Source organism: Rhinatrema bivittatum, chromosome 7 (genome assembly GCF_901001135.1).
Source record: "Rhinatrema bivittatum chromosome 7, aRhiBiv1.1, whole genome shotgun sequence".
NCBI lineage: Eukaryota > Metazoa > Chordata > Amphibia > Gymnophiona > Rhinatrematidae > Rhinatrema > Rhinatrema bivittatum.
The window spans coordinates 117,632,716-117,659,930 of NC_042621.1; the positions used below are offsets into that span (position 1 = coordinate 117,632,716).

General features: G+C 40.7%; 1 protein-coding gene across 5 annotated transcripts in view; it reads right to left on the minus strand.

Moving 5' to 3' along the window:
* NDST2 (N-deacetylase and N-sulfotransferase 2) overlaps nt 1-27,215 on the minus strand; it is a 625,893-nt gene that overhangs the window by 461,675 nt on the left and 137,003 nt on the right. The window contains exon 1 of one of the 5 annotated variants that reach the window (XM_029608981.1): nt 10,249-10,374. The exons of the other annotated variants lie outside the window; for them this stretch is intronic. The gene's annotated coding sequence lies outside the window, so the exon portion shown is untranslated. Of the gene's footprint in view, nt 1-10,248; nt 10,375-27,215 lie in introns of those variants that run through there. 5 annotated transcript variants of the gene reach the window in all.

The window sequence follows — 27,215 nt, forward strand, 5'->3', positions numbered from 1 at the left end:
ATCTTTGCATTTTACACAGCACAGGAGGAACTGCATTTCTTTTTCTCCAGTGTTACACTGCAGGCAGATTCCAGCATTTGGGGGGGGGGGGGGGGTGTTTCTAATTCAGCTTTTGTCTACATATTTCTATTTCTAATTTGTCATCACTTATTCTGTATTTGGTGAGGGTCTATTTGTGATTCACAAGTACGACTAAGGGCAGGCAATCTGCAAGCATGTTTCTGCATAGGCATTTCAGTTTGTTCTGTTTTCCAATAAGTATTGTCTTCCAGGGCAGTGGTTCTCCGCTATTCAAAAAGGTGCATTAAGAATTTAATGTACCAAAACAAGTACTACTTAATGCGGGCCCCTTTATTTTCAGTGGGTGCTATTTGCATTAATACAACGCACCTTTTTAAAACAAGGGACCTATATTTACATTACAGTGTGATATTTAGGCCTGTATACCTAATGCCCATCCCCGTTAACCTTGAGCCCAGACAAAAAAACTCCAGTTCTGGCTATGCCACTGAAACATCCACCACAGAATGAAATCTAAACCCAGTGGCTGGGAGGATTTCAGCAGCAGAGGAAATTAGAGTACCCTTTCAGCACAGCTGATATACCGCATTAATACAGGGTACTATGAAAATAATTCATAAAAATTACCTTTTCTTTGCAGGGTACTGCAAAACAGTATCCCTACCTTTCAAGCAGATCTCCAAACCTCACTGGGTCCTACAAGGGAGTAACTGCCCTCTGGCCCCTGTCAGGTCCTGTCAAGCTCCCTGAGCTCTGTCAGCAACTCTCTGATCCTTGCTGTGTCTTATCAGGATGCTTTTTATTTTATGAACCACTTGGCTCCCGGCTGAGCAGGAGTAAAGAAGTAGGAATAGCCTAAAAGCCACTAAATTAATAACTTTCAAAACTGTATATGCATTTTGAAAGGGATTAGAGCGCAATATCAAAGTTATATGCTTGGCAGTGAATTTCAAAACAGCTGATTTTTGGTTGGCTGGGTTGAAATGGTGAAGGCAATTAAATGCACATCAAGAGTGCAACACACACCACCCACTAAATAGTTCCAGATTCCTGCTGAAATCTACAGTCAGTTTCCTGTGGGAGCCTGCATATTGTCCACAAAGAGCTGAAACTTTTTAGCATGTGTACTGCACATGTAGTACAAGGGTCAAGGAAATACAGACAGCAAGAGAAGGAGCTGCCCTTACTGGGAAAGCAGATTCCAGATGAAATTAGCTCATTTCAATATCTCATGTGTGTTTTACATCTATATCTAGAAAATGCAGCCATGGTGATGAAGACAAACATATGGCCAAAGACATGCTTGCTTATAAAACAGGTGCCACTGATGTACATACATGGGTATACACATACACAAAGGTATACATACTACAAAATAAAACACACATTGTAGCCTTCAAACAAGGAGTGTAAGTGCGCTAAGGAGGCAATGTTTGTGTTATGTTGTACAATAGTTATTAGGCGGAAGCAGCAAATATTATTTTATTATTTATACCAGCAGCCACCTACATGGGAGATGCACAGCCAGAAAATATAAAAGAGAGAACAAGAAACAAAAGATCATCAGGCACTCACTCAATTAGATCTCCTCCTGCTGTATACATAACACCCTTCCACCCTAGGTGACAATCATTGAGTCACAAGGGTCACCCACAATTGCACCAAGGTGCCTGCAGGCCCCCATGTTCAACTATTGGTTTTAAAGGGTATACATCAGTCTTAGTCCTTGAATCAAGAGCAATATTCTCACAGGATAGGAATTAAGGAATTGGTGCCTCTGGAACAATAGTGTACTCAGCATAAGAACTTACATAGTCTCATAAAGCACTCCAATGTTTAAGGATAAGAAGTTTCTCAGTTGATCAATGTGACAATGTCAGCTCTGTCCATCAGTGGCCTGGACCTTGTATTACAGAGGTCCAGTGATCTCAATGATGGAAGCAGAGTCCTACGTTGATCCATCTCCATAACTTCTAGTAAACAAAGGGTCTTTTATTGTAAATAGGCACAAGGTAGGATGAGCCCAGGAAGAAATGTAGCTCCTATTCCTGCTTGAGTTGTAATTCCGCAATAGGGTCAAGATTGAGATGGTTTAACCGTGTCTTCAGGAGGCATCCCCACAAACAGCTCTGTTGGATTGACCCCAGTAATTTGACAAGGTATGAAGTTGTGAGATGAAGAATTAGGAAAGTTTAGTAGGCCAATCCCCTTCAATGATTCTCTTTAATACATCTTTTTGACAGCACCATTCCCCTCTACCAGGCCATTTGCCTAGGATTGGTGAGATGCAATGGTGACTGCCCTAAAAAAGTTTCATTGTACAAAGTCCTTGAAGTCATCAGATGTGAAAACAGACCCAGTCTCTCACATGATCATGTCTAATAGTGCATAAGTTGCAAACTGTCAAAGCACTGTGATTGTTGCAGCAGATGTTTGAGAGGATACTGTGATCATCTCAATCCAACTCAAATAAGAATCTACCAAGACAAGGAAGTTCTTTCCTTGAACTGGATCTGGACAGCCCATGTAAATTCTTGACCACAGTTTCTTGGTCACTTCCCATGGATTAGTGGGAGCTTTTGGCATTTTGCATCTCGACATCTGGCATGTGTCGCACTTCTTGATAACCCTTTCTATGTCAACAACTATCCCAGGACACCAGATGTAGCTCCTAGCCAGCACCTTCATTCGCATAACTCAAGGATATGTGATATACAACACAGCCAGAATGACTTGATAACCTTTCTCTGGAACACCACCACAGCTTCCCAAAGGAGACAACCCTTATGGGTTTATAATTTATGCCACTACTTGAAAATTAGGCAGTTGATCACTTGACCATCCCTTACACACCCAGTTCAGGACACAGGCCAGGACAGTCAGCCTAGCTATGTGGGCAACCTGGAGGGGAGCATCAGGAACATTTTCTAGCATCAAACAAAGTCTGACATCCATAGCAGCAGGCAGAAATTGCTTTGCCAGGCTTATACACCAACGTAAAGTCACAGGCACTCCGCATGATACTCCAACACTGCATTCTTAGCTACAAGATAAGGGATGTAGGTTTGTCTTTGGAGAATATGCTCAGTAGAGGCTTGTGGCCAGTACAGATTTCAAAAGCCCAGCCATACACACAGTTGTGAAACTTTTTAACTCCAGTTATCAAACCAAGTGCCTCTCTATCAATTTAAGCATAATTCCATTCAGATTATGACAAACGTTCAAGAACAGTAGGCAATCTGTACCATCTGGCAAAGAATGGCTGAGCACATCCCCAACACATAAGGCTTTGCAGGGGATTACGCAAGGCCTCTGATCCTCCTGGTGAATGAGCACACTCTGATGTCTGGAGGTTTTTTTAATGCTCCAGAAAGCATCCACATGGCACCACTTCATGGAGAAGGCTATGTTCTGAAATGTTCTGCAAGTGCTATCTTTTGTGGAAGAAACACCTGATAGAAGTGTCAGACTCCCAAACAGAACTCAACTCACCTTTAGAAGTCAGTTCAGGAGCATCATGGATTCCATTTACCTTGTCTTTGATTAGATGGATTCCTGAAGCACCAATGCAATAGCCAAAGATGTGAGACTGGTAGTCCCAGTTTCGCAATTATCTTTCTTCCCATGAATGCCTAACTTCTCAAATGTGTATAGGACATCCCTAAGTTTCCCCAGAGTTCATCCTCTGATTTTCTCATGACCAAGACATCATCAAAATAGGGTGCAATAGCCAACAATGTTTCTATGAAGCACAGACAGTTGCTTTCTGTGACAGATTCTGAACTGGAGACATTTAATTCAGAAAGCTCCTCAGTGAATAATGATTGTCTAGGCATATGCAGCTTCTTCATCTACAATCAACTGCTGGTAAGTTTGTCCAAAGTCAAGTTTTGCAAAGAGCTTCCCTCCTGAAAGTGTGACAAGTAGTTGATCACCCGCACCCCATACTTGCTGTTAATCTTTAAGCAGCTTGTTAACAGCGCAATTATAACCTCTGCAGAGCCGCACATCTTCATTTTGCTTTAGCACTGGTACAAAGGGTGTTGCCGATTTGGCATGTATAACTGGTTCTGGGATACCTTGTACTATGAGATACTTGAGCTCCATTCCCATTCACTTGCAGGCCAGCAATGTGTAAAAGGCATATTGCTAGCCTGCAAGTGAATGGGTACAACAGCTGAGTCAAGATGGAATGGTATCAACAGCCCCCTGTAAGCCCTATCAGCAATGGCATGGATTCCTTGGATACTGATTCCAAAAGGTGTATATGAGTGGCAGTCTCCTGAAAAGGACTGTAGCAAGCACTTACGACACTGCTTGCTGCGAGTTCAATGTTTTGGCCATTGTAATCATGGAGGCTGGACTGTGGTGTGGAATACCATAAGTAAGCAACAACTCCTTGAAAGCATCTTCAATAATAACTGGCACCAAGACCAAGTGTCAACTCCATTTCACATTCACGACCATTGATATGGACTACTACCAGTTCTGAATTATGTGACTCCATGTTCTGTACAGTCTGGATATGATATCATATCCGGCCTTATCACTCATTGCTGTGTTGAGCAGATTCTTTTGGATTCAAGACCTTTGTTGTTCCCCCTATGTCTTTTTTCACCAAGTTCTGATCTGCATACTCATTCAATGTGGCCTTTTTTCAAAAATGACACTCTGCCTTTCAAATATCATACAGAGTATCAATGCTATCCTCAGAGGCTAAAACAGAAGTTCGAAAGCACAGCCCTTTGGGTTGGCTGCTGATTGACCATCTTATTGTGGCTGACAATGTTCACAACAGTTGTCATGACCTGGATGGTTTTTCTGTATGCTGCAAATACCACAGCCTTTTCTTGTCAAATTTGTGTCAGCAAGGAAACACTGAAGAGCTTCATTCTGGACCTGCAGACTAGGTGGTCACAAAGAATGCCATTTACCGTGAACCACTCCATTCTCATTGACCGTCTCTCAGACATCGGCATCTCAGGAACAGCACTCAGCTGGTTCAAGTCATTCCTCAGCAATAGGAACTTCAAAGTCAGAATCAACAACAAAGAATCTCACCCGGTCAGCTCAACACTTGGAGTCCCGCAAGGATCCTCTCTCTCCCCTACTCTCTTCAACATTTATCTCCTCCCACTTTGCCAACTACTCGCAAATCTAAAGATAACTCATTTTATCTACGCCGATGACGTGCAAATCCTCATTCCGATCACTGAATCCTTCTCCAAAACCCTCAGTTTCTGGAACAGTTGCCTACAGTCTATCAACCACCTCCTCGCCAGCCTCAACTTAGTACTCAACACAACCAAAACAGAGATCCTTCTTATCACACAGGATGACAATGACTTGGCAAGTCAACAACCTCCCTTCGACCCAAATGACCTCCACCACCCATGTGAGAGACCTCGGTGTAATTCTGGACAACCGTCTGAACCTGAAAAAATTTGTCAATAACACCACAAAAGAATGTTTCTACAAATTACAAATCCTAAAAAAGCTGAGACCCCTCCTCCACCTACATGACTTCCGCACGGTGCTTTGTCCATTACTGGAGGGCTGCCATGCTCCAGGAGTTCAACAGTATCATTACCTGCTTTTACAGGGAGTTCAAATCTTTATCTGAATGCTTTAAGCACACAGAGAGTTCAACGAAAAATCATTATCTGTGTACTCCACGCTCACAGAGAGTTCAGAGAAGGCCCTTCTTAATAATTAACAACTACTTTTTATCTTTAAAATAAATAATCTTTATTAGGAATAAGCAAGAAAGTGAGAGTAAATACAACAGCTTCAATCCATCATATTCTCAAAAATCGACTATTGTAACTCCCTCCTCCTTGGCCTCCCAGCAAACACCACCAGACCTCTACAGATGCTACAGAACACCGCCGCAAGGATCCTGACCAACACCAGCAAAGGAGAGCATGTTACGCCCATCCTTCAGAATTTACATTGGCTCCCCATTAAATTCAGAATCCTCCATAAAGTCCTCACTATGATACACAAAACCATTCACAATCAGACCTCACTTGAGCTAAATATCCCTCTTCGACACCACACGTCCACCAGACCAATAAGAACAGCATACAAAGGTACTCTTTATGCTCGTCCCGTCAAGTCCTCGCTAAGAAAACGCGCCTTCTCTGCAGCTGGTCCCCCCCAATGGAATGCTCTCCCCCCAAATCTCTGCCAGGAACCCTGCCCGTTGACCTTCAAGAAAAAGCTTAAGACATGGCTTTTCAGACAAGCGTTTCCCTAAAGAACGGATGCTCTCGTATTGACCCTTGATGGGGCCTGACTCTTGCTGACAGGCTCCGACACTTGCCTGAATGTTCAAAGACTCACCAGCTACAGTCAAAGAAGAAGTCTCAAGACTCACTAGATACTGATTCTTCGGCCTACCCGGTCCTCCCCAGAATAGGGGTTTATTCCCCAGCTCCATCCTATATTGCTCCTCCGCTTCATGTCACTGTATAGATTCTAAACTCCTTGTTTTATCATTCCCTGCAATATGCATCCTTAAAATCTTCCCCTGCTCCCTCACATCCCACTAGCACCAAAGGCCTCTTGGACATGTCATAGACATCTTATTACCGACTCGTTTAAATCTCAATTCCCGCTTTTACCCCTTGCTACAGCTAATCAATTTGATAGGGATAAAGCCTCATCTTAGGCATCATATTACATACTACACTGGCTGCCAATAAAATACAGAATTCAACATAAAGCACTCACCATAATACATAAAACCATTCACAAACAACTCACCCTAGACCTACAGGCTCCACTCAAACTCCATGCCTCAGACAGGCCCATCAGAGAGGCATATAAAGGAATGCTGCAAGTCCCACCTACCAAATCCACCCGGCTAACAACCACCAAAGAACGTTCCTTCTCTACAGCAGGACCAGTCCTCTGGAACAAACTACCGACTGATCTAAGACTGGAACCATGCCTCCACATCTTCCGAAGGAAACTTAAGACGTGGCTTTTCCTCCAAGCCTTCCCCTAACACAAATTAACTCGTCATACCCAGATCAAGGAACTTAATATCTATTAATTTCATAACATATTAGTTGATAATTACCTAGTTAATCTCTATCGCTCTTACTCCTACTTCACTTATTCCTAGCTACACTAGCTCCCAAGTTCAATACCCCTGTTTATTGTAACTTTGATTTTTCGACCTTTCTTATTTATGTTTACTTGGTTTTATTTTTACTTCTGGTTTCCCCTGTTCCATGTAAACCGGCCTGATATGAATCCCATTCATGAAGGCCGGTATAGAAATGTTTTAAATAAATAAATAAATAAATATTAACCGTCTTGTTAAATTCTCATATATAACCCGTTTTTCTCATGTACTCGATTTTTATCCTTCTACTGTTATTTAAGTATCTTTGATAAAGTGGTGGATTCTTCGTGTTTACCCTTTGTTATATTGTTTAAGCAGTTGACTTTACCCACTTCCACCTTTTCTGCATAAGTATCCCTTGTTTTTTGTAACCCTAGTTCAATGTAACCCGATGTGATATGTCTTTTCATGAACGTCAGTATAGAAAAGTTTCAAATAAATAAATAAATAAATAAATAAATAAATCTGACGAATTTGTAATCCTCCACAATTCCACACAGCTCAGCCATTTATGTGACAATGCTCGCATCACAACCTTGATTCTTCTTGCAGAACTGAAACTTTTGCACTATGATGAATGGCGTAGGTGAGAAATGGGTCTTTAAAAATGCTATAATCTCTTTGTGTCTTAGTGTTTGGCAAGACTGGTGAGACCAGTAAATGTATGATGGCATATGTTTTTTCCACACACAGTCAAGTGAATAGCTGGTTTCTTTTCAGGGATCTCAATTTCATTTGCTTCCAAATAGAATGACGATCTCTCTCTGCATAAGTGTCCCAGATATTGGCCTGCTCCACATCAAATTCCTGAACGTGACCAATAGTGTCCATAGTTGTAGGTAAAAGTATTCTTTTCATTTTTAAGCCTGGCCCTGCCCTCTGAGGGCTGGCTGATTGTGCTTAATTCATCAATCAAGAACTGCACATTCCTGCTGCCCATGCCCATCAACAGCATCTCACTCTTGTTGGTAGAAAACAGATGTAGAATATTAGGTACAGCAAACTTTTAATACATACACCAGCACCCAACTAGGTGGGAGCTGTATACCCAGAATAAAGACAGGAACAAGTACCAAGAAAGCATCTAGCACAGAACCTGATCATTCCATACAACTAGAGTACCCCCTGCCGCGTCCATAAAATTATTATTATTCATTTATATAGTGCTACAAGACATATGCAGCACTACACAGAATGCCTGCCATGCAGCTTACAATCTAGATAAGACACACAAACAAGACAAATCAGCAGTTGTGAAAGCTCTGTTTATCTAGTAAAAATGGATAAGTCAAGAAGGCTACACTCGGGAAGAACCACAGTTCAAGTTTTAAAAGTGGCCTGACAGCAGTGAATGTTTAAGCTGGATTTGAATCTGGTACGAGAGCGATCATGATGCACCCGTTCAGAAAGGCTATTCCAAGCATTCGACATAGCAGGGCAGAAAATGCAGAGCTGAGATCTGGTGATGGAGAAGAAGGGCACAGATAAGAGCAGCCTGCTTGATGAACAAAGTTTGGGAAGGGCGGGGTATGGGACAGTAAGAAAGGAGATGTAATGAAGAGTTGCAGAATGAATGCATTTGTAAATGAGTTTAAAAAAATGAACTTTATGTAAAAGTGGATGGGAAGCCAATGTAGTTATGTGGAAGGGGGGGGGGGGGTTTAAATGGTTATTGCAGCATCAGAGGGAGATAAGCCAAGCAGTTATATTTTGAATAGCCTGCAAGGGAGAGAGAGAGATCTGTCCACCAAGCAAAAAAGAAAAAGAAAATTCATGGTAAGGAATCTCTAACAGGAATGCTGGCAATACAATGATAAATAAAAAATGAAAAATTTCATCAGTCAGCAAGCAACATCCTACTAGGAACACATCCCCTGCCAAAGAAGATGAAGAGGTCATCACTGAGAAATCTGCTGAGATTCCCTGCACTTGTTGGCTCCGCTGGAGGACATTCACGCATGGCCAGCATTAAAGAACTCATGCTGCTGGACTCAGGTTAGAGAGCGGCGCTGTGCAGCTGGGAGCCTGGCAGCAAGAAAGGTAGACGTATGCAGGGCAAAAAAAAAAAAAAGAGAATGTTCTTTCCTTTGCTGTAGGGTGCAAATTAGTGCAAGAAGGCTAATTCTAAGTGGTCACTGTAGAACCTACAGCAGTCCTGACAAATGACACCATTGGTGGTATTCAGACTGAGGAACAAACAGGAAATTTATTTTTTTCTTCTTGATACTAAGTTCGAAGATTTACAACTGTAATAATGCTCTTCTGGAAGGCGCATCTGCTATATAATAATGCTCTATCAGAGTTAAGGGCCTAGGAAAGTGTCTTCCCTTGGAGTATTATCTTCCACTAAGTGCCTGTTTGCTCAGCTATTATTACAGAAGATATGCCAAAACCAATAACAGCCCGATAATCTTGTTTTTATGCATTTTGCTAAGGTAATGTAAATTCTGAATTGTTTGAGCATTTAAAAGGGGGCGCACTTACCTTGCAGTTCGAAGTCCAAATTTCTCATCATAAGCCAGTATCTACAAATATGCTGCACAGTTTGTAAAAAAAAAAACAAACAAAAAAAAAAAACAGCGGAGGCCCTATATGTGTACAGAAATGTAGGTAAAACAGGCAAAGACAGGTCAAAGTCAGACTTCAGAACCCCCTGTCTGTGATCACTAGCAGCAGCTTCATTTGCCAGAACAGGGAAATAAAGGTTAAACAAAAAATATTTTAGGTACCCCCCTAAAGTTTTCTTGGTTCATTGTTAACCTTATTTTACGTGCATTCAACTGGACTAACACGGCAGGCGCATTACTTTAACCAGAACAGGGAAACAAGTGAAGTTTTGCAAACTTAAAAAAACCCAACAAAATCTCCCTAAATATACACAAAGATCTACTCAGTAACTGTGATTCAGTCCTAATCATTGCTAGCTCCGAAGACCGCCAGCAACACTGGTGCCTAGAGATGAGAGCGGAGTATCCCAAGCCAGAGCAAACAGAAAAATTATCCTTGCTATAAGGCAGCTCTAGAGTCCTACATTCATCATAAGAACAATAAAGAAACTACTATAAAATATTCATTGCAAAAAAATCACTTACCTGTTATTTATTTTAAATAACTTCTTGGTATTACACCATCCTCTGATGAGAAGGAATTTTAATGTGACTTGTTTAGAGAAAGAGATGGAGAGAGTGTGTACAAAAGTGAGCAGTCGGGCAACGGCCACCAGTAAGAGTTTTGTGCTGCAGCTCGGAAAAGACTCAACTGCACAGAACTTGGCTGGAGAGGCTTAAAGAGCATCTCAGCAGGAAGCCGCCAGCCTGCCTCTCACGGCTGTCCATCCCTCTGAGAGGCGGGGGGGGGGGGGGGGGGGGAGAGATTCTGTTTGGGAGGATGGATCAAGATTCTCACCATCTATCAACCTCAAACCCTCATTCACTGGGAAAGCTGAAATGAGGTTGCCTTGTACTCTCCATGGTAACTAGGGCCAGAGAGAAGGAGAAAGAACAAGGACATGGGAAGAGGCGTGAGAGGGGAACCGATACAGAGCAAAAGCAAAGGACAGACTCAAACACTTTATTCCTCTTCATCTCTCACTCAATCCTTTCCCTCAGGACTTCTTGTGTACAATAAAAGGCAGCCAAAAAAAAAAAGTCGCATTTGCAACAACCGCCAACTGGAAATACCGCAACAGCTACAGAGCCCACAGCATCTTCGCACAACGAGTTATCCCCTCTTAACACGGTCAACCCGTAGCGAGGTCAAAGCTCAGTTCTCAATCTGCTCCCTTCTGGTTCCACCCGCTCCAAGCAAGCCCCAGAGCACAGACACGCTGGCACTTAGGCCTCTGAACTAAAGCCCCCCCCCCAAGCAGGAAACCTTGCATGATACTGAATGGTGATACATGGAACGTTAAAGCCAAGATCCGTCCACAACAGGAAAATGAAGATCTCATCATGGTCCAGCATTTCTCACAAGCATAAATAAAATGGTATCAAATATAAACAGCCAAGATTAGTATTCCCTTACATCTCAGTTCTCTGATCATTTTATTACCTTTTCTTGCATTCATTTTCTCTTCCAGTCCATTATTCTTCCTATTTCCTTTCATCTCTCATCTCTCATTAAATCCACACCTTCCCACCTGCTCCAACCTTTTCTGTCCTCTCTTTTCCTCCTTCAACCTTTTTAACCTCTAATTTTACCTCTAATTTGAATCAAACAGTTACTTTTGAACCAAACAGTTACCAACAAGGGCCCTGAACTTGGTGGTCGGTGAAACAGATAAGTATGGGAAAATAAGTGTGGGAGCTTGCTGGGCAGACTGGATGGGCCGATTGGTCTTTTTCTGCCGTCATTTCTATGTTTCCCTTTCCCTAAATCTGGCAGTCTTCCCTCACTCCTTTAGTTTCTTCCTCTTTCACCCCTTCTCTCTATGCTGTGCTCACTGGTGTCATGTTCTCAAATCTCCTGTTCTTGCTCCTCTTATTCTGATGTCTTGGGACTCATCCCGGTTCCTGCTCTACCTTCCCTTCAAGCAGATGTGTTTGCTGCAGTTCTGCAATGTTCTCAGACAGACAAGCAATGGGCCCCGAGGAAATAGGGTTCATCATAAAACTGTGAACTGAAATTCAGGGCAGAATATTTTATTTTTTTTTTTTTAACTTGCACAGTAAAAAAAAAAAAGAAAATTAACTCCCAGTGCAGTAGGCAAATGGTATGCTAACGCATTGGGAGTTAAAAAAAATGTGCACTCAGCCTTTTCCATAGGATGAATGCACCTCTGTGCTCATTCCTCTGGTTGCAATTTGTGCGTCGCGAGAAGCGGCAGCCATGGCTGCCGGAGAAGGAGTGCGCACGGAAGTTATTTTTATACTGCTTCCTATGCTCTGGTTTCACCAAAACTACATTCAGTGAGATTGGGGGGGGGGGAAGGAGAGGAAGTATCCAGCCACCCCCAGCCATCCAAGTCCTCAGGCCTATGGCAGGGGCAAGGGCAGCTCTTGGCCATGGGCCAAGCCCCCCTGTCTGGGAAAAGAACAAGATCCAGCCTCCAGAGCTGCAGGAAAAGAATGCACTGGGGCAAAGGAAATGTGTCTTTTCATCCTTTTTACGTGCAGAAAACATGCTTCCAGCACAGAGAACATTTTCGTACACATAAATCATATTTTATTCACAGAAAATGTGTTCTGTGTATACAAAGCCTGTTTTTTTTGTGCATAAATCCTGACTACGGGTCCCAGAACCAGAACTCCTGGTACTGCCCATAAACTAACACCAGCACCGGAAGCTTTAGTCTATCTCTGGTTAGTTTAGTTTTCAGCACTAAAAACACATGCGTTCTGCCTTTTGCCCCTCTTCATGGGGGGGAGGGGGATAATAGCTAATGCCATCACTAGCTTAAGATTTCCATGCAAGGGCGCTCTTTTGGTGCACAAAACTCTTTGCTGCACTGGCAGTAAATTTTGAGCATAAAAAATGTGCCTTGTTCCCAATAAAAGAGACATCATAATGAAAGAATATGTGGGAAGATTCTGACCTTTATGGTTACAGAGAGATGTACCTCCGCTATCTCTGGTGGGAACGCTCAAGAGACGTATACCGGTGTAATTACGAGGAAGGGAAAAAAAAAAAAAAGGCTACTTGATCTAACAAGAAGCCAGGTTTCTCTGCCAGAGGTGACTTCAGAATCATATATCAGTAAGGATTACCTTTTGGGTAAGAGCCCAAAACACTGCACCCATTCAACTGATTTATTGAACCAGCCTTACTCCTTCAAAGTAGTAGAGAAAAAAAATCATTCTTTTTCCTTCCAATTTCCTGCAGTCTTTGAGCTTTCTGGAAGTAGAGAAGACTGTAGGGGAGGTCTCGCCACTCTTTAGTTGGCAAGATTTTTTTTCCAAGGGATTTCCTATCTCTAGTTAGGAAACAAGAAGCCATCTTGGACTTCTCAAATTAGGATCTTAAGTTTCAAATGCTCCCTTCCTGGCCTCAAGAAATCCAAATGGGAATGTTTTCAGGAGAAGGAAAGACAGATAATTACCTCCCTGGTCTCTTCTTCATCATGGAAATGATTTCTAGATGGTAAGTGGAGACTTCTAGTAGTCATACCGGCCCATTAGAAAACTGGTTTTTTTTCTCTTGCAGTTTGTAATACATTTTATTGAACCAATGTAAGAATAATACAAATATATTGTAATACAACATGAAGTTAGCAAGTAGCACATTTAAGACTAATCGGAGACAATTCTTTTTCACTTAACACACAATAAAGCTCTGGAATTTGTTGCCAGAGGATGTGGTTAGTGCAGTTAGTGTAGCTGGGTTCAAAAAAAGTTTGGATAAGTTCTTGGAGAAGTCCATTAACGGCTATTAATCAATTATACTTAGGGAATAGCCACTGCTATTAATTGCATCAGTAGCATGGGTTCTTCTTAGTGTTTGGGTACTTGCCAGGTTCTTGTGGCCTGGTTTGGCCTCTGTTGGAAACAGGATACTGGGCTTGATGGACCTTTGGTCTGACCCAGCATGGCAATTTCTTATGTTCTTACAACACCTTTCTTCAGATGTCAAATAAGAACTGGGAAAATCCAAATGCCAAAACTCCCTCTTTCCCCGGCAGAAAGAGCTATAACACTGTCACTCTATAGGTACGGGGTCTTTCTTTTAGAGTAGATTTACAAATAGCATTCTATTAGAGAACTTCATCAGCACCCAGGAATAAGATCACAAGGAAATATCTGCACACTGGCTCAGCATCTAGAATTAAGGGTGTGAGGAAACTTCCATACCAAATCAGTTTCCCAGCTGCATTGTGAATAAACTAAATAGAATGTCTTGAAATAATGGATACAGAGTCATCTTAGCAACACATCCTGAAATTCTAGATATCAAAGAAGCCATAAAACTAAATATCAGTAGAAGTCTAAGCCTCCACTTTATTCAGAGAGGGGCAAAGTACAGGAAGCCTGGGGTAATTCATCACTTATAGTTTATACGTTCTCTCATCCCAATACCCCTAAAGAAAAACTGTCTCCATTTAACACTCATAACAAGCTATCACAGCCAGAAATCACACAATAGGGAAATTACATTTACATGTGAACTCATTTGTGCTTGGTACCTTGCCAGAATGTGTCTAGGGGGAGAGAGCACTAACTCTGTATAACCATGGCTATACAATGAAAAATCAGATAACTGAGTCTTCCTTTTTGGGGGAGGAAGGCTTTTTAATACCAGCTATAGCTTGTCCTTGCATCCTTTTCTCTCCCATCAATATTGTATGTGTAAGAGGACCTTGCAAGACTAGGCATCCAAATGGCACATAACATTTAATGTGGACAAGTGCAATGTGATCTGTGTAGGGAACAGCAACCCAAGTTATAGCTACACAACGCAGTTCTATATTGGGAGTCACTATCTAGGAAAGGATCTAGATGTCACCATGGATATGTTGAAATCCTCTGCACAGTGTATGGCATCAGCCAAGAAAGCAAACAGAATGCTAGGAATTATTAGGAAAGGAATGGAGAATAAAACAGAGAAATCATAATGCCTTTGTGTCGCTCCATGGTGAGACCACACCTTGAGTATTGTGTGCAGTTCTGATCGCCACATCTCAAAGGTACAGAGAAGGGCAACCAAAATGATAAAGAGGATGGAACGATTCCCCTATGAGAAAAGCTTAGAGAGGTTAGGGCTCTTCAATTTGGAGAAGAGACTGCTGAGGGGGGATATGATGCAGGTCTATAAAATGAGTGGAGTGGAACGGATAAATGCAAATCAGTTATTTACTCTTTCAAAAAGTACAAAGACATTCAATGAAGTTACTTGGTAATACATTTAAGACAAATAGGAAAAAAATATTTTTTTTTGCTCAATGCATAATTCAACTCTGGAATTCATTGCTGAAAGATGTGGTAAAATCTGTTAATATAGCTGAGTTTAAAAAAAAAAAAAAGGTTTGGACAAGTTCCTGGAAGAAAAATCCATAAACTATTATTAAGGTGGACTTGGGGAAATCCACTGCTTATACCTAGGATAAGCAATATGGAATCTATTGACCTTTTGGCATCTGGCAGATACCTGTGACCTGGAAAGGCCACTGTTGGAAACAGGATACTGGACTTGATGGACCTTTGGTCTGACCCAGTATTGCAAATCTTACATTAAGTATTTCTGAAACCCATATTTGGGCTCAGATGTGTTTAGACATTAGCAAACCAACAAGACCTGGGGTGCAAGATATGCATTCACACAGGGTATAGCAATGAGCAGCAGCTGTCCACAGCACTACTATAAATTCTGATAGCCACATAAACTTGAAGCAACGGTACTTTTTTTAAAATCATTTTGCCTTTGCATTTATTTGTGTACAAATAAACCACCACATCAAGTACTGCTTTGGGTACTTGCCAGGTTCTTATGGCCTGGATTGGCCACTGTTGGAAGCAGGAAGCTGGGCTTGATGGACCCCTTGGTCTGACCCAGTATGGCATTTTCTTATGTTCTTCTGCTTTTCACCACGGCTTTATTTATTTTTGTGACTTAGGTTTTATTTTTTTTTTCAAGTCATCTCACTCACTTTATGTCTACACTTCTATCAGGATCTGAGCTAGTAATTTTCACCCAGGGCTCAGGGTGCAAACTGTTCTTACAAGGACTGCTCTCCTCCACCAGCTGTAGTGTTTCTTCTGTTAAGCCTTCCCTTCCTGCTTTAACCACCCCATAACCTTTTCTTTACGCAGGAATCCCTGCCTGGAGCCATCTCCCAGGCTTCCCAAGAGAGTGCATGTGTTGCTTGGTTTCAAAGCCAACAGGGCTAGTGGCTGTTGAGAAACCTGCCAATCCTGAAGGGAAGGAAGGAAGGAAGAACAGAGAGGGTGAGAGGGACAGAGGGGACATGGGGAGAGAATGAGGGGAAGAATGATGATAGAGGAGCACAGGAGTGAAAGGAGGAAGAACAAAGGAGAGAGAGAGAGAGAGTCAGAGGGGGCATGAGGGAAGGAAGAGAGATGGAAGGCTGGGATGGGTTAAGGGAAAAGGGGGAGATGGCCAAGTAGAGGGATGAGGTAAGAGCGATGACTATGTGAGACACAAAAGGAGAGACAAGATAGGGGTGATGGAGAAATAACGCAGGGAAGAGCAGAAAGAATTCAAAAACAGAAGAGATGCAAGAGAATGAGAGGTATGAAGCAGTGACGGATGGAAGACAGAAGAGAGTTGGGGGGAGAAGTGACACAGAAGGGGGAGGGAAAGCTAGAGAATGAAGGAGAATAATAAAAAGAAAAGTAACATGGAAAGAAAACAAGGGAAAGTAGAGGAGAGAACATTATATAAGGAAAACAATTCAAAAGTAAAAATGTTTCTTTTTATATAACTTTGGAAAGATCTTGTGTTATGTCTGTTTTAAAATTGTAGCTGTAATACCTGACAATGGCAATGCTTTATGTTTATTATTTCTTGATGAATCACATCTTACTACATTTGTAAAACAGAGCAATGTATAAATCAAATTGTAGTAAATAGCACACAAAGTGAAACTAGCTTTAAAAACTAACATATCAGTATCAAATTAAACCATCATGTGAAGTAATAAACAGTAAAGAATAAAAAGCAACTTCTTAAACAGGGCTTAATTTGTACACACAAAAAAAAAAAAAGAAGTGGAATTGTATAGGGGGTGAGATGGGCAGAAACAGGGCCAGGTATGAACTCTCTCACTCTCTTAGAAACACACACACATCCGAATCAAAGCCACGTGGTTGCCCTGGTCTTAGAGTGAGAGCACCTCTGCTTCCCGCTCTCGGGCCTTCAGCTGCCAGTAAACGATATGGCCCTTTGCCCTTACCATTTGACAGGGGCTATTGGTGCAATTGGCCGGCCCCTGTCACATGGTAGGAGCAATGGATGGCCGGCGCCATCTTAAAAAATGGCACGTCACATCCCTAATTAATAGCAGTGGCTATTCCCTAAGTAAACTTGATTAATAGCAGTTAATGGACTTCTCCTCCAAGAACTTATCCAAACCTTTTTTGAACCCAGCTACACTAACTGCACTAACCGCATCCTCTAGCAACAAATTCCAGAGCTTTATTGTGCATTGAGTGAAAAATAATTTTCTCTGATTAGTCTTAAATGTGCTACTTGCTAACTTCATGGAATGCCCCCTAGTCCTTCTATTATTGAAAGTGTAAATAACCAATTCACATCTACTCGTTCAAGACCTCTCATGATCTTAAAGACCTCTATCATATCCCCCCCTCAGCTGTCTCTTCTCCAAGCTGAACAGCCCTAACCTCTTCAGCCTTTCCTCATAGGGGAGCTGTTTCATCCCCTTTATCATTTTGGTTGCCCTTCTCTGTACCTTCTCCATCTCAACTATATCTTTTTTGAGATGCGGCGACCAGAATTGTATACAGAATTCAAGGTGCGGCCTCACCATGGAGCGATATAGAGGCATTATGACATTTTCCATTTTATTCACCATTCCCTTCCTATTAATTCCTAACATTCTGTGCTTTTTTGACTGCTGCAGCACACTGAGCCGATAATTTGAAAGTATTATCCACTATGATGCCTAGATCTTTTTCCTGGGTGGTAGCTCCTATTATGGAACCTAACATTGTGTAACTACAGCAAGGGTTATTTTTCCCCTATATGCAACACCTTGCACTTGTCCACATTAAATTTCATCTGCCATTTGGATGCCTAATCTTCCAGTCTTGCAAGGTCCTCCTGTAATGTATCACAATCTGCTTGTGATTTAACTACTCTGAATAATTTTGTATCATCTGCAAATTTGATAACCTCACTCGTCTTATTCCTTTCCAGGTCATTTATATATATATATTGAAAAGCACCGGTCCAAGTACAGATCCCTGAGGCACTCCACTGTTTACCCATTTCCACTGAGAAAATTGACCATTTAATCCTACTCTCTGTTTCCTGTCTTTTAACCAGTTTGTAATCCACGAAAGGACATCGCCTCCTATCTCATGACTTTTTAGTTTTTCTTAGAAGTCTCTCATGAGTGACTTTGTCAAACAACTTCTGAAAATCCAAATACACTACATCTACCAGTTCACCTTTATCCACATGTTTATTAACCCCTTCAAAAAAATGAAGATTTGTTAGGAAAGACTTCCCTTGGGTAAATCCATGTTGACTGTGTTCCATTAAACCATATCTTTCTATATGTTCTACGATTTTGATCTTGAGAATAGTTTCCACTATTTTTCCTGGCACTGAAGTCCGTCTCATTAGTCTATAGTTACCCGGATCACCCCTGGAGCCTTTGTTAAATATTGGGGTTACATTGGCCACCCTCCAGTCTTCAGGTATAATGGATGATTTTAATGATAGGTTACAAATTTTAATCAATAGATCAGAAATTTCATTTTTTAGTTCCTTCAGTACCCTAGGATGCATACCATCAAGTCCAGGTGTTTTGCTACTCTTTAGTTTGTCAATCTGGCCTACTACATCTTCCAGGCTCACGTTGATTTCATTCAGTTTGTCTGACTCATCACCCCTGTTGGTACAGAATATGCAATATTATGGATGTAATACTGTAAACCACCCTGACCAATACAAATTGAAAGTACAGTATATAAGAATTTTAAATAAATAAATAAGTGGGGGGACAGAGAACAAGAGCAGAAGGGCTGGATCAGGGAGCAGAGTGAATGTTCTCTGTGTGCTTCAGGTTAAGCCCCTCTCCTCTTCCATGCAGACTGGAGGGGAAGCGCTGTGGAAGAACACTACAGTTGCTCTGCCTCTGATGCTTGAATTTCCAGAATTGTGTTCCACCAGTTCACCCACAAATTAATCACCGCTTGTAAAGCAATAAAATAGTAACTAACATAAAAACAAAATAATAAAGCTGGCACAAGACATAAAACAGTAAAATAAAAAAATAAAAATGGTAAAACATGCAACAATGTAAAGGTTAAGAAGAATCATGGTGAGAATAGGCTTGTAGCAAAAAGATGGGCCTTCAGAGCCTTTCTAAATTTCAAATAATCCTTTTCTAGGCAGAAGATACGTGAAAAGGAATTCCATAAGCAAACAGATAAAAATGAAACATTTCTCTAGATCTCTCAAAATTTATTTCTCCAAGCGAGGGTATCTCTAAAAGCTCCTGCTGAGGGGATCATAATGAGCAAGAAGGCGAATGCAGAGAATTAATGAAAGAAAAGTATAATGGGAAAACCAAGCATAAAGCCTTGAAAGTTAAGCAACCAATTTTAATGAGAGGGGTAACATGATCAAACTTGGATTTACCAAAGATAACCTTTTCAGCTGTGCTCTGTACCATTTGGATATGTTTAATTCGCATGGAGGAGAGACCATGTAATAGAGCGCTACCATAGTCTAATCTAGAAAGAACGCAAGAATGGGTCAAGGTCTTAAGATCTGCACAATCAAGAAACAGACAAAGTCTAAGTATAAACCTCAGGGAAAAATATGAGGTCTGCAGAATCTTAGAAATGTGAAAAGAAAAAGTGGTATCAAAGGTAATGGCTTAAGTGGTTACCATATTTTTTTTTATAGGTATGTCACAGCCTGACGTTAGACGTAGAAAGAGGATCGGAGGTTTGAGTAAACCAAATTGCTTCTGACTTTTGAGGATTAGCTTTAAGCTTAAAAGACTTTAACTAGTGTGAAACCTTGTTTGAGCATGATTAAAATCAGACAATGTATGCACAGAAGCTGGATTACAACATGCAATTATCTGCATAAAAGTATTGTGAGAAGCCTAGGCTCGCATTAAAATAGTGAGAGATGCAAGATATAGGTTAAACAGAACCGGTGAAAAAATGGATCCTTGAGGGACCCCCACTATGTAGGGATGAGGAAGGAATAATTCAGAATTCCAACTGACACTACAGGAACGCTGTTCAAGAAATGATTTAAAGCACAATAAAGACTTATCTCTAATGCCTCAGTCAAACAGCCGATTAAGCAGGAGCAGGTGGTCAACTGTGTCAAAAGATGCACTTGAAAAAACCGAGACCTTCCATTAAGAGTTGGATGAGGGAGGACTGTGGTCAACGTTGACAGAGAATATAAGAGTAGATAAAAGCCATATAATGTTCTAGTCTGCTCATTTTCCTTTTCTGCCGCAATATCGCTGAACACACCTGATCTCCAGCTTTCCCTTCACTTGTTTGCAACTAAAGATCCTCTGTGCTTATCCCATTTATTAAAATATTTATAGGCTACACTATTCCTTGCTCCAGGCAGCTTACATCGTAACATTCATAAATGACATAAAGACAACATACAGACTAAGATGGACTTGCTGAAGATGATGATCAAGGTGTCATACACCAATGTTCAGAATTAAGAGCTCGGAGGACTCGCTGCCTAGTTGACAAAATGCCAGAAAAAAGACCAAGAAATACTGAGTACAACTTTTGTGAAAATGATATAAAGGCTAAAAGAATGGATGATTTACAAAGTCTAGATGGATTAAAATAAATCTCTGAGGTCAAATGCAATCACTGATCCTCATCCTCCAATGCACAGCTAAAGGTAATGTATTAAAGGGCTCATGTGGGTGTAGAGCTGAATCCAATTTAGAAGCCCAAAAGCTTCCGTGAAAAGGAGTACTTTCTTGAATTCTTATACCATTTTTGCCTCCACACCTGCACTGGGAGGTTGTTCCATGTATCCACCACCCAATTCTGTGAATAAATATTTCCTTACATTTTATTATTAATTAATTAATTAAAGTTTTTTCTAGACCGACATTCGTTGGGTACATTACATCAGTTTACATGTAACATAAAAGCAGCATATGAGCTTTATAAAAAACTGATTTCAACATGTAATAACATAACAGAGGTTGCATAAATAACGTGTGATGGTCTAAATAATTAACGTAATATAGGATTAGGTATCATATGAGTAAATATGCAAAGTTAGTTATTTACAGTTATTTACATGACAAAAGGTAATATAGATTAAATATCACATAGATAAAGTGAAGAATCAACTATTTAGATGTCGAAACTGAGATAATATAGTAAGGTAGTATAGGTTTAGGTATAATATAATATTAGTATATTATATTATATTATATATATATATATATATATATATAATATGCTAACAAAAAAACACTCCCTAAGGAGTGGAGTAAAAGCACAATTTATTAATTCTAAATCTTTTTTATTGTATTCATAGAAAAATATCAAAAACTAATGTTCACAATACATTAACCATTCATAAAATCTAAGTTAATCATTCACATCTCGTAAAAAAAACCATACCCATTCATACTCGTACGTACCCAAACATACAAATTTCATTCAAAACATACTTCCAAAATTGTATAATCCTGAATAGGTTTTTGCAAAAAGCAATAAATACGTTTTGTTTTGTTTTTTACAGATAACAGTCAATACTCAGTATTTCAATACAACAATTTTAGAACACAAATCTCTTGATGTTTACATTGATATCTCAAAGCAGAAATCACACAATATTCATTTCAATGATTTTTATACCAGTATTTCATCATTAAGAATAAATCTTGTAATCTTGCTATTGAACTCTTGATCTTTCTACTAGTCCCAACCGGGCCCTCGTTTCACCTTACGGCTTCATCAGGGGAATTTAAAATCGTTGAACTACTAATATTCTTATGGAAACATCATGTGCACGATATTCTGCCAATTTGATAGACACACCACTGGTCTTCCTTGAAATTCCAACTTCCTTCAGTTAACACTCAATTCCTTCATCTATATTACCAATTTAAACACAAATTGATATCGATTAATTATTTAAAAAATTTTTCCTTCCTATAACCTTTTTTATCCTTCTACAAGATATCTCTAATCTTGTGAAAAACTCTAAAAATACCTGTATTTCTGCTTACAACCCTCTGTCTTGACTTCTCCCATTGACCATCACAAAGCTGTAACTTGTAACTCTTCAATTCTACTAAATACAAATAAATCAATATAATATTAATACACATCTTTCTTAACTTAAATATTTTTTCTCCGGGGGGACCAATGTACTTCCCTCACTATTACCGGACTCCAAGTTAACTCAGCCTTCACAACCATTAGCTACTATCTCTATTATCCACACAATGTGGTTGAATTCCCTCAAAATGAATCTACCCTTCAGTACCATTTAAACTACTACTCATGACCCTCTTCTCCCTACTTACTTCAATCCTGCCGTACAAACGGAGACCGTCAAATTGCTTAATTTCCTTAGCCGCCAACTTTGTCCTTCATAGATTTAAATGCTTCATACTTCCGCTGCGTCTTAGCCTCGGAAAATAAACCTATAAGCCAGAAAGACATCTCTCAACTCTTTACAAACAGATACCAACAAGACCCTAAATCATTATTTCAAAAATGCTAGCCACCTACTCACCTCCAAACATTTATTCATAATACCTCCTTCTGCTCTCCTTGCGGTTTTACAAACGCAGTGATTATTCACTGCTAACCGCCCTTTAAAAGCAACCCAGCTGATTATTTTGTAACCAATCACTTGTCTACCCCTGAGCTTGCTCCCTGCTCATTGGAGCCACATTGTCAATTCCCACTCTGTCTACCAATCCCTGAGCTTCTATGATGTTTATATGCCTGCTTATAACCTACGCGGGATTTTCTTTTAAAAAATGCTTCCCACTCGATCTTTGAATTGAGCCCACGGGGAATCAAAGTATCCCACTAGAAAATAAGCCTTTGCTCTTGTTGTCTCAATGTCTGAGACATTCCCGCCCCGAGGACAAGATATCTGCTTCAAAACGCTAAACTGTAGTTGGTCAATCGTGCGAGCCGCCTCCAGCCAATGTCTGACTAGAGGTGCTTCTAATCTTCCTGTGCATATACAGCTTCTGTGCTGGATGATCAGAGTCCTTATTGGCAAAATAGTGTGTCTGATATACAATTTAGAACACGGACATTTTATCACATAGACAACCTTACTAGAGCCACAGTCAAAAGTGCCTCTCAGATCGAATTGTTATGGAATAGATTCATGCTTAAACACCTGTCCAACCATCACATATGGACAATCGGAACACTTGTTGCAACACACCTGTCCCCTTCCTTCTAGAATACTATTGTCCTTCACCAATGACAAGATCAACAAATCCTTTAAATTGCGCCCCCTAGTTTTTGCAAATATAGGCTTAGTCTGTAAGATAGAATGTAAAGACAATATAGACCAATGCTGGAGGATGATTTTTTGAATCTGGTGTGTCCTTGATGAAAATGGCAACACACAAACCATCAAACTTAATTCAGTTTTCTGTTTCGATTGGAGTAACAAGTCCCAGTTAGCATATAACCCTCGTTGGGTTGCTATATATTTTATATATATATATATATATATTATTATGTATTATATGTATATATTATATCATATTATAATATCATATTATTATTAGTATTATTATTAAATTTATATAACACCCTGAAGCAAAGTGTTTTACAACAAAGTACATATACATACCTTCCCCTTAGAGCTTACAGACTAGGGCATCAATTTTCAAAGATCCATTGAGAGCAGTTAATTTTAGCCTGTTATCTTCAGACAAATTTTCAGCCAAACACAAGCAGCTAGAGTAAGCAATGTAGAAACAAGAAGGAGGCAGCTTTCCTTAAGAGTGAGCAATGGTTAAGAGCTGCTTATTGTGCTGTCTCAAAGGGCATTCCTAGGCCTTCATGTGCACCTCCCACACCAGGGCCACCAGTGCAGATAAACTTCTACATTACCTTCGTTGCAGGACAAGGGATCAGCAGCCTAAGGTGGTTCCAGACTCTATAGATAAACGGTAGACACAAATATATCTCCCATAGTCATGTGATGGAAGGGGACCACTCTATGTGCAACAGGAATACAAAAGCAAAGGAATATCAGACATGAAGTCACTGGCATGGAGTGGAGGATATCCAGTGTGTAACTACAGAGATGAGAGGAGGTGGTGGTGTATTGGGGGCACCTGGTGCATAACCACTGATATTCCTTAAGTCAGTATTTTGAAGCCCAGGGCTAGATTAACAAAAATATTGTGCGGCACACTAGCTTCCACAGGGCAGGCAATGCAGACATACAGAAAACTCATATGGCCAAAAGAAGAGCTATGGAAGCACCGAAAGCCTTAACAGTCTCTCTTCTAAATCTTAAGACAAAGGAAGAGAGGAGGAGACCACCTGAACTCATTGCAAACGGCCAGTTCCTTCTAGATGTAAGTGCAGGAAAAGGGAGAATCTGGTATCATGCAGGCAGGCGGCTTGGTTAGTTGGCTTGGCTGCCAGAACTCCTCCACCGCTGCTGCTGCTGCTCCCAACACTCAGGATGAGTCACATTCAGTGCTCGGTGCACGTTCTCCCCGTCTCACGCAGCCTGAGGATAGACAGGACAGTGCCTGGAAGGACTCAAAAGACGAAGTCCAGGAGTGGGAAGGTTAGGAGGTGCTCTTTGAAATGTGTGTGCTTCCCAAAAAGAAGCCCAGCTATCCATGCTATGTATACTGCCCATTAATTACCACATGCCAGGGCTCTTGCTGTAGACAGGAAGGAGAGGCATGCGCGATTTCACATCAGAAAGGAGTTCCTACGTGTTTAAGGATCACTGCTGCCAGGCGCTGAGAGAAGAAGAGCAGCAGGCAGTGGTGACTTTTCGGGGGCACACCTGGTCAGGTCTGAAGGCACACTGGCTGGGGAACATTGCCTTAAGTTATGGGTAGGATTTCTAGATTTGATTCTTGCATAAAATAGCATGAATAAAGAAGTGTCCACTTGTTGAGCTTTATTTCTATAAATTTGATACTAATGCTAGTTAATTCAAGGCTTATGTGTAAGAAACTGCTTCAAAAGTACAGCATGGAATTGAAGCTCAGCCTTTTAACTGTCACCAACTAAAACAAATGTGCACATCCCTGGTCCTTGAGGACTGCACACAAGCCTGATTTTCAGGATAATTGCCAGCACTGGTCAAAAAGCCACTTTAATCGGCATAGTTTGGTTACCTGGAAAAACGTGACATGTTAATAGCCCTCAAAGGCCAGGGTTCTACATATCTGAACTAAAAGGTTACAGAAATGTAGGGTGGTGGGAGTTCAGGTAGGGGAACTAAACAGAACTTTTGTAATAGTGCTTCCCATCCAAGGGCCATAAAATAATATGTATTACTCTAGAGGCACTGGCTACCCTTCCCATGTTACTGCTTCCTGAAATATGCAAAAAGCAACATTTCTTAGGAAACTTAATATTCAAAAGGACTTCTTGTCAGTAAAAATGTGTTTTACACATACAAACGCCTTTTACAAAATTGTCGGCCTGATATGTGGGTAATTTACGCAGATATATCATAATTGAACCATGTTTTCTAGGTGATAACTCAGAACTAAATCAAATCAGTGTGAATCTGGAAGAGGTGCTGAGCACAATTAAGCTCTGGAATTTGTTGCCAGAGGATGTGGTTAGTGCAGTTAGTGTAGCTGGGTTCAAAAAAGGTTTGGATAAGTTCTTGGAGGAGAAGTCCATTTACTGCTACTAATCAAGTTTACTTAGGGAATAGCCACTGCTATTAATTGCATCAGTAGCATGGGATCTTCTTGGTGTTTGTGTACTTGCCAGGTTCTTGTGGCCTGGTTTGGCCTCTGTTGGAAACAGGATGCTGGGCTTGATGGACCCTTGGTCTGACCCAGCATGGCAATTTCTTATGTTCTTAAACTAAATAGTAACAAATCTTCAAGATCTGATGGAATTCAATCAAGCTGTAAAAGAATTAAAATATGAAAACCCAGATCTACTACTAATAATCTATAACCTATCAATCAAATTTGTTTCTATACTTGATAGGAATGTACACCATTAAAAAATTGTTTCAGTTTGTTATTTTCATTTTGGGGTTACTTTTTTCTTCATTTTTTCAGTTTGTTTGGTTCACTTGGGTTCTATTCTCCCCCTCAAAAAAACTGGACCTCCCACAGCCCTCCAAACCAATCTCCAGCCCAGCCGCCCGCCAACCCACTCCTGAAAGCAGATTTAGCCCAAGACTCAGGCATACTGGGCTTGGCCTCCCCTAGGCCCCTCCCCTCCCCAAATAAAAGAATTTTAAGGGCTAGAGCGAAGCCTACTCATTCCAGCCCCAGCAACTGCATCTTTAATAATGGCACTGGCTGCCTGGATCACAGTGCTGGCGCCCATCTATCATGCCTCATTCACTGCATTTTGTACATTCATTTTTAACAAACGCACATCCCTAATAAATGAGGACTGGAGTGTAGCAAAAAGAATACCAGCTTTCAAAATGGATGCCAGTGGTGGCCCAAGTAACTACAGACCAGTGAGCCTGACATCTGTGCCTGGTAAAATGGTGGAAGGTATAAATTAAGGACAAAATTACTGGTCATATGGACAAACATGGCTCAATGGGGAAGAGGCAGGAAGGATTTAGCAAAGGGAATTTGTTCTTTACTAACCTATTAGAATTCTTTGAAGATGTAAATAAGCATGTGGAACAAGTTGAGTCAATTGGTATAGTGTATTTGTAATTTTAGAAGGTGTTTGATAAAGTCCCTCATGAGAGGCTCCTCAGACAACTAAAACGTCATGGGATAGGAGGCATTAACTTAATGTGCATTGGTGAGGGTAGGGCTAAATGATCAATTATCTCCAATGGAGTAAGCAATAAGACATTGGATCTACTTCTTGGGATTGGCCACCGTCAAAGACAGGATTTTAGGCTTGATGAGCCTTTGTTCTGACCCAGCATGACACTTCTTATGTTTTTAAGAAACATTTCATCAGCCAACTAAATTAAAAACAGACTGATTGTTGTTCCACATTAGCCAAGCACAAGAAGAAGTGGGACACAAGTGACAGCCTCAAAGAGGCATCCTCCAAAATCATCTCCAATGCAAAAGCTTCTGTGCTGTCTGCACCAAGACTCAGGAAAGAGGGTGGACAGAAAGGAATAGTAAGATAATGTTTTGTTTTATCTCCTCATAATTTGGAAAACTATGCTAAGAAAGTTAATAGCCAGTGCAAGGGATATCTCAAATCATATAAAGGATGTT